The 9,063-nt window shown below is 41.7% G+C and overlaps 2 long non-coding RNA genes across 2 annotated transcripts; both read left to right on the forward strand.

Moving 5' to 3' along the window:
• Nucleotides 1-1,214: 1,214 nt before the first annotated feature.
• LOC141140860 (uncharacterized) lies at nucleotides 1,215-4,679 on the forward strand. Its single transcript, XR_012244010.1, has 3 exons — nucleotides 1,215-1,313; nucleotides 4,445-4,504; nucleotides 4,619-4,679. It is a non-coding gene; the product is annotated as an uncharacterized lncRNA (long non-coding RNA).
• Nucleotides 4,680-4,790: 111 nt separating this feature from the next.
• LOC141140859 (uncharacterized) lies at nucleotides 4,791-5,537 on the forward strand. The gene is made up of 4 exons (XR_012244009.1): nucleotides 4,791-4,855; nucleotides 4,975-5,035; nucleotides 5,279-5,398; nucleotides 5,487-5,537. It is a non-coding gene; the product is annotated as an uncharacterized lncRNA (long non-coding RNA).
• Nucleotides 5,538-9,063: the final 3,526 nt, after the last annotated feature.

Raw genomic sequence — 9,063 nt, forward strand, 5'->3', positions numbered from 1 at the left:
ACAGGGGGGCTCTGATTCCCAACAACATCGATGGCATTTGCAGCTTGCTGAAATAATGTTTCCCCAGCCTTTATCCCCAGTCTGCACATGTACAGAGCTCTATGCTAACACCTCAGCTCTTTTCTGGGAATGTGGGGCTGACAGAGAAGGGGAGGGCTCAATAGACTGACAGGAGACTGAGCTAATAGGGACAGGTATTTATTTTTTCATTGCACCCAGCTTATATCAGGCAAATAATATAGTAAGTACACTGCTGTTAGTGAGACATATCCTGTGTTTAGGATGGGAGACAGCTGGGGGGAGTTAGTTAAGCACTGGATCCCCTCCCTATACACAAGTACTAGATGGATCAGCAGAGAACATTAACAAATGAAAAGTCCCAGTATATTCCCAACATATATAAGAATTGTTCTTCACTTTTTGTAAACCTGCTCTGCAAAGTACAGGGCGAGTTTACAGCACAGCCAGGTAGAGTTTGGAAGGCAGAGCAGTGGGGACTCACATGGAAGAAAACTAACATCCATCCTGTGAGATCTTCATGTTGGGAGAGCTGTATGATGTATGCAGGGGGCGGAAAGCAATGATCGGAACTGCACTGTTGTATCATCTTGCTCCGCCCACCTGTAGAGGAGCTCTCAGTGTCACAGCCCGATCCAGCCAGCCAGACTGATGAGAAATCAAGCCCAGTAGAATGAATTCTTCTCCCTCTGTGCCAGAATGTGGTTGCCGCTGTAGAGAGGAGGCAAGCAATATGTATGGGTGCATCCTCAGCCCACTTTTTGGGCAGACTGTACAATTGAGTGGAGCCATAACCTAAATATTCTCTGCATGCTCATGCTGCTGTCGGCGACCTAGAGCCCCCTCCCACACTCCTCCCACACCCTGCCCAGGGCAGCCGATCCTCCCGCCCACCCCTTGTACCGGTGTTCTGCCAAAAACTGTCCCCCCATCAGATAGTGTCCGCTCCGTACTGCGCAGGCGCCGCGCTTGCGCAGTAAGGAGGAGAAAGGAAACGCCGAAAGTCTCCGAAGAACAACAGCTGAGGAAGAAATATAAACGGCGCCTGCGCAATGCCTGTTGCATTCAGTCACAGGCTCCCGCACGCTCCCGATGCTCGAGGGGGTGGGTTTAGAAAATGTTAATATGTTTGCGGGGTGTGTTTAGGGAATTGAAGGGTGGGTTTATCAATGTTTATGGGCGTGTTTGCTGTACATATTTAAGGAGCGAACACATACAATTAGGCAGACTATCAGTGCGGAATTTGGATGTTTTGTTGCAGAATTATAGCAGAACCCTCCTATTTCAACACTTTTGTAAGTACACTGTTATGATTATATGTTATTCCCCTTCAGGGCTGTCTGTCTACAGGGCATGTGTTCTATGGATGATTATATTAACCATTGAAAATGTATGGTAAGTTCTGTGGTGGCTATCTGTGTACAGGGCTTGTATTCTATGGATGGATGATAAAGCATGGACATGTATTTACAGTTGAATAGTTTTGCTAAGTTCTGTGGTGGAGAACATGTATATTGCACAAAGTGTCTGCCATGTGCAGGGGGGGGGGGGGGGACACGCAATACAATGGCAAAGATGTATGATGTGTATTGCGGTAATTGCCCATTATGCTTCAATTTTATTCCCATGTAGGGCTGTCTGTGTACAGGGCATGTATTATATGGATAGATCACATCTTCTCACCCCCCCCCCCCCCCCCACATGGCAGACACTTTGTGCAATATACATGTTCTCCACCACAGAACTTAGCAAAACTATTCAACTGTAAATACATGTCCATGCTTTATCATCCATCCATAGAATACAAGCCCTGTAGACAGATAGCCACCACAGAACTTACCGTACATACAAAATGGCAGCCATGGGGGGAGGGGGGGGATGGGAAGATGTGTATTGGCATGGGGGGGATGGGAAGATGTGTGTTGGCATGGGGGGGGGGATGGGAAGATGTGTGTTGGCATGGGGGGATGGATGGATGATAAAGCATGGACACGTATTTACAGTTGAATAGTTTTGCTAAGTTCTGTGGTGGAGAACATGTATATTGCACAAAGTGTCTGCCATGTGCAGGGGGGGGGACGGGACGCAATACAATGGCAAAGATGTATGATGTGTATTGCGGTAATTGCCCATTATGCTTCGATTTTATTCCCATGTAGGGCTGTCTGTGTACAGGGCATGTATTATATGGATAGATCACATCTTCTCACCCCCCCCCCCACATGGCAACACACATCTTCCCATCCCCCCACCATGCCAACACACATCTTCCCACCCCCCATGGCAACACACATCTCCCCCCCTCCCCGATGGCAGCCATTTTGTACCATACACATCTTCCCATCCCCCCCCATGGCATCCATTTTTTACCGTACACATTTTCCCATCCTTGACACCCTCCCCCCACGGCAGCCATTTTGTGTCATACACATCTTCCTATCTTTCCCCCTCCCCCACCCCTATTGCAGCCATTTTGTGCCATACACATCCTCTCCACCACACATCTTCCCATCTTTCCCTCCTCCCCCCATGGCAGCCATTTTGTGCCATATACATCTTCCCTCCCCCTCCCCTCCCCCCATGGCAGTCAATCTGTGCAATACACTTTCACTCCCCCACACGTCTTTGGCATTGCGTCCTCCTCTCCCCCCACCACATATACAGCACGCGTGTATTATTGATGGATACAGCTGACATGTGGATGGATACAACTTACAATGACTGATATGTTTTGGATGGATGAGTGATGAACACAATGGCAGAGATGTCTAGGGTGGATATGGACATTTCTTGGCCAGGATGTTTAACCACTTCAATACCAGGCACTTAGACACCTTCCCACCCAGCCCAATTTTCAGCTTTCAGCGCTGTTGCAATTTGAATGACAATTGCGCGGTCATGCTACACTGTACCCAAACAATTTTTTGATCATTTTGTTCCCACAAATAGAGTTTTCTTTTGGTGGAATTTGATCACCTCCTGCGGTTGTTATTTTTTGCGCAACAAATAAAAAAAGACCGAAATTTTCGAAAAAAACAAGTTTTTCTTTGTTTCTGTTAAATTTTTTTTTAAATAAGTACGCTTTCTCCTTCAATAATGGGCACTGATATAGCTGCACTGATGGGCACCGATAAGGTGGCACCAATGAGGTGGCACTGATGAGGTGGCACTAACGGGCACTGATGATGGGCACTGATAGGCGGCACTGATGGGCACTGATAGGTGGCACTGGTATGCGGCACTGATGAGCACTCATAGGTGGCACCAATGGGCACACATAGGCGGCACTGATGGGCACTCGTAGGTGGCATTGATTGGCATATATGGGTGGCACTGATGGGTACTTATGTGTGGCACAGATGAGCACTGATAGGTGGGCACAGATGGGCACTGACAGGTGGCACCGATGGGCAATGACTGGTGGCACAGATGGGCAATGACAGGTGGCACTGATATAGCATTGCTGGGCATATCATTGGCATAATAGTGCCAATCAGTGCCCATTTGTGGGCACTGATTGGCACAGATTGCGCACATGTGGATGGCCATGGGGTACATACCTGGCCATCCACGTTGCCCCTTCCCTGGTGGTCCTAGTGGCATCCCTGGTAGTCCAGTGGGGTGATCTGCGGGGGGGGGGGCTGCGCTGATAAACAATCAGCGCAGACCCCCCCTGCCAGGAGAGCCGCCGATCGGCTCTCCTCTACTTGCGTCTGTCAGACGCGAGTGAGGAAGAGCCGATCAATGGCTCTTCCTATTGACAGCGTGATCAGCCGTGATTGGACACGGCTGATCACGTGGTAAAGAGCCTCCGCCGGAGGCTTTTTACCAAGATCAGTGTAGCGGTGTGTCAGATTGACACACCGCTCCACCGATCGCCGTGATGCGCGCCCCCCGGGGGCGCGCTGCGGCATGTTATCCTGCTGGACGTCATATGACGCCCAGTCAGGATAACAGAACCACTTCCCGGACGTCAATCCGCTATAGGGCGGGCGGGAAGTGGTTAAAATTGCATCCATGTTCTCACGCGCACAGTACACATAAAACACACAGCTCTGTATGGGCCCCCAGAGGAAGACAAATAGAAGATATGCAGAATTTTTTTTTTTTTCCTTTATTTCAATAGGTATTAACAGAGTATATCTTACATGTTGTTTTTTTTTTATATACAGATCATAGTAATGAGAGCACATATCAGTGTGTATATATATATATATATATATATATATATATATATATATATATATATATATATATATATATATATGGCCCCTATAGGTGTAGGCCTATTGGGGCCCTAAATAATATACACACACTGATATGTGCTCTCATTACTATGATCTGATTGTTGTGTTTTAATCAGTGTGGTGTGCCATTAATCTACAGTTTAAAGCATATAATATTTTTTATTTTTTTCCCTTCACAGGCTTTGCATTTGGTTTCGGTCACTTGCATTGCAGACCCACTCTATCAGACTCCCCGACTAGTGAGTATTATTTAAGACTGTACTGCTGTTTGAAACGTTGCGGGTCCATATAGCATATAATATACCTTTTATCTATGTATCCTTTTAATCTTTCTAAAATTATTTCCTTCACAGGCTTTGCATATGGTTTCGGTCAGTTGCATTGCAGTCCCGATCTATCAGACTCCCCGACTAGTGAGTATCATTTGATTACTGTCATGCTCTTTGCAACGTGGATGGTCCATATAGCATTTAATATACCTTTTTTATCTATGCATCTTCCCTTTTTTGTTATTTTTTTTTTATTTACAGGCTTTGCATTTGGTTTCGGTCAGTTGCATTGCAGTCCCGATCTATCAGACTCCCCGACTAGTGAGTATCATTTGATTACTGTCATGCTCTTTGCAACGTGGATGGTCCATATAGCATTTAATATACCTTTTTTATCTATGCATCTTCCCTTTTTTGTTATTTTTTTTTTTTATTTACAGGCTTTGCATTTGGTTTCGGTCAGTTGCATTGCAGTCCCGATTTATCAGACTCCAGCAACTAGTGAGTAATATCAGAATTAGTTTAATTTCTGAGGCGTGTATCATTTTTTTTATAAAGACCATTTTTAATAATGATAATTTATTATAGACTTAGTTTATTTACCAGCTGTTAAATGTTCTGTATATTTCCAATTTAGTGGCTGGAAAACATAATTGGCATTTGTTTTTTATTAAGATCTTCCCAAAATGTGTGCACAGGTTGTAATGTTTAACGTTATGTAATAGTGCTCTGCTATATTTTCAGGTATGGAGAACAAGTGGCAAGAGGTATATAATTACCTCGCTCAGGGAACGTACCCATCAGCGTATTCAAAAAATGAACAACGCGTTCTTCGGAGGTATGCCTCCAAATTTTCAATAAATGGTGAGTGTCATAAACGATAATGCACAACAACAGATTGTAGGATCGCTCTTTCATAAATGCATCTTTTAATGTCAATTTTGTTTTATAGAAGGAAAGCTCTTGTATGGCAATAGAATAGCCATTCAAAGTAAAGATGAGGTAAAGAGCATATTTCATCAATTTCATGCTTCCCCTATTGGCGGTCATACTGGCATTCTAAAAACGCGCTCTGCAGTGTGCTCCAGATTTTACTGGAATGCAATGACTGTACACATTGAGAAATGGGTATGCAATCTACTAAATTTGTTGTATTTATATACACATACACAAAAGCTGTACACATTTTTACTATTTGTTTTTCTTGAAGGTACAGGAATGTGAGCAGTGTCAGAAGGTGGGAAAACCATTGAAAGCAAGCCAACCATTGCAGTTTATTAAGGTAATTGTTGTTAAAGCTGTGTTATTTTTTAAACATAATAGATATGATGAGCGTCAACATGTATCATTCATTCATTTACAAAGAAATTATTCCATCCCATTAGGTGTCAAATGTGTGGGAACTCGTTGGCATCGACCTAACGGGACCTCTACCCAAAACTGTTAATGGAAATATATATATCCTCACGGCGACTGATTATTTTTCTAAGTGGGTGGAGGCGTTCCCACTAAAAACGAAAAGTGCTGCTGAAGTGGGACAACACCTTTGCTCTATGATATATAGACACGGATGTCCCAAAAGAATCCTGTCTGACCAAGGCAGAGAGTTTGTGAATCAAGTAGGTGTACTTCAAAAATAGCATAGTAGTAGAAATGATATAAGAGTTATGTTGCTACCTTCATTTTGTTTTAAACATGCTTCTTTTTACAGCTCAACAATGGGCTTTGTACGCTTCTGGGAATAGAAAGGAGTGTGACAGCAGCATACCATCCCCAAACAAATGGGCTTGATGAGAAAACTAACGACAACATAAAGCGGCAAGTTTAATTAGTATTTGGATTTACGTTTTATTACTGCATTCTTTTTCTTCCAATCAATTTGTGTTTGCATTCCACTGCTATTGCAAGTGGTTAAGCATAGAACATACTTTTCTTGAGTATGGGGCTCGTTGCATGAATGAATGTTTACTAGAGAGCTGTAAATGTGGTGTTAAGTAAACTTTTTTTTTTTTTTTTTTTTTTTTTTTTAATCTTTTTTTTGTTTCACTCTAGAGCTCTAATGAAAGTGGTCAACGATAAGCAGGATGATTGGGATATGTATTTGGAACCTACATTATTTTCTTTGCGTTCAAAAATACAAACCACCACAAAATTTTCCCCATTTCAATTGATGTATGGAAGGGAGGCAGTTTTCCCCGCCGAAGTTCCTGTTGAAATGCCGGTTAGTTATTGTACAACTGTGCAATTCTGTGCTCACATATGCAAACTTATCAATTTCTGTGGGGTAGAGGTGATTTAAGGCTGCATGGTTTATGTATAATTTTATAGGCTGTTCTCTTCCTAGACTTACAAAGTCAATATAGCTCTTGTTTTTGTTTTGTTTTTTTTGGGTAAATCGCTTAATTAAAATATATAGAAATTTCTTTTTGGTTTAGCTTTTACAGATCATTCTCCCGGATGAGACTAGTTATGTTTCTTTCATGGAGGAGAAGAAAGCTGCAATGGAGATAGTGAAAGCAGCCACAAAGGAAAATATTGCCAAGTCCCAGAACAGACAGAAAGAAGCCCATGATAAAAAAATACAGAAAAAGCATAAAAGCATAATTTATACTGTTGGGCAAAAGGTGATGGTGTTTAACATGAGGAAAAAAGGCAGGAAAGGTGGAAGGATAGAACCAGACTTCAACGGCCCTTTCACAATAGAGGCAATATCAGGGAAGCTTGTCACATTATTGAGTGATGCTGGAGTTCCTCTAAAAAACAAATATAATGTTGACCACCTAAAGCCTTTCCTGACGACAAAAAATGAGGACAAGGAAGGTGATAATCAATCTACGAAGACGCCAAAAGGACACAGCAGTTCTAATACCGCTCAACAGAGACCTTCAGTCAAAAGTGATGCTGCAGAAGTACCAAAGGATAACATGATGATCACTATTCAGGTACAAGTGAACTCGATATCTGCATAAGATATATACAAAGATATCATTTTATGGTTATGTTTTCCCAAAATTTTGTCACTCTGTTTAACCTCCATGCAGTTATAAAAATTTTTTAATGGTTTATACATGTAATTGAATGGGAATGTTGAATTTTAAGCCCTCAATAGATACTTCATGGAAAGTCGAGCACACCATAGAAGAGAGAGGTAGTTTTATAAAGTTTGACCCCGTTGGTCATATGTTTGGCCATGCCCTGTTGGTATGGCCTTTTTTATTTGTGTGTAAAGTTGCCACTGTTTGGCATTGTTTTACTCCATTCTTTTGCTACTTGGACCTCTTTGGTGAATATTGGCATTGCCCTGTTGGTATTGCCTTTGCCATCATTTGCCCATTCCCGCATTTCCTAAAAATGTGTCATTACTTTTTATCCAGTCCTTAAAGATTTGCTAATCATGCTCATTTTTTACCATTGCCTACCCAGTTCAAGTGTTATGGCAGAGAGAAGACGAGACATCACAGGTAGTTGTTGTAGGGCCTTATGCGCTGTTTGTCTCCTCATTTAAAACGCTCCGTGCAACAAAGTGGCTGGTAGATGAGGTAAGAGACTATTTCAGAACAGTTGAAAATATATTCAAGCCAAATGTGTTCTTATTGTGAATTTCTTTTTGTTCAAATACAGGTAATTGACTCCTACCTACATCTCATTATTAAAAAACAGCAGGCAAGTGTGACTTCAGTGAACTATGTGTGGTTGTGTTGTCTTTATTGTTCAGCATGATAAATTTACATTTCATTTTACACAGGAATCAGTTCGTCAAATTTGTGCAGTTGTTGCCACAGCATTGTTTGATGGGCAAATACAGAAACTTGGAAGGGTGGGTTACTTATTGCGGTTACAGCTATATGTAAGAAATGTATCACATTGATTACTAACTTCATTTAAACACTTTTGCGCAGAATATGTATCCAGAGGACATTTGGGTGTGTCCCATTAACGTTGGACAGCACTGGATTTTAGTGGTATTTATTCTAAGTTTACCTTTCTTTACTCATGTTATTGGACTATATTATTTCATTCTGTCATGTATGTAGGTTTGCCACCTTATCTTGAAAGGAAATTCAGAAAAACTAAGCAAAAGTCATAAAATGTAGACATCTGAATTCATATCAAACTTTGGTTACATCTTCATCATAACAATGGACACAATTTGAAACCACAAATGTCTTGGTGAATCCTTGACAGGTTTCAAACTTATGTGTATATCGATATTCAACTCTAACACAATGACCTTGCAGAGTGCATCTGCTCTATGGAGGCCTAATTGTGAATGTGAATTGTGTTTAACAAAAAATTATAAATGTCTTTTAGATTTTAAACATGACACAGAAGGCCATGTTTGTCATAGACCCAATGGGAGCTGAACTTGCATATGCAGCCACATTGTACAATAACTGGGGGTAAGTGTGCCTCTTGAAAAAGTTATTTGATTAAACAATATAAAAAACAATATGTGCACAATTATATATATATATATATATTTTTTTTTTCAAATAGTTTGTTCCTGCGGATGGTCACTCGCAAAGATC

Source organism: Aquarana catesbeiana, linkage group LG04, assembly GCF_042186555.1.
Source record: "Aquarana catesbeiana isolate 2022-GZ linkage group LG04, ASM4218655v1, whole genome shotgun sequence".
Taxonomy (NCBI): domain Eukaryota; kingdom Metazoa; phylum Chordata; class Amphibia; order Anura; family Ranidae; genus Aquarana; species Aquarana catesbeiana.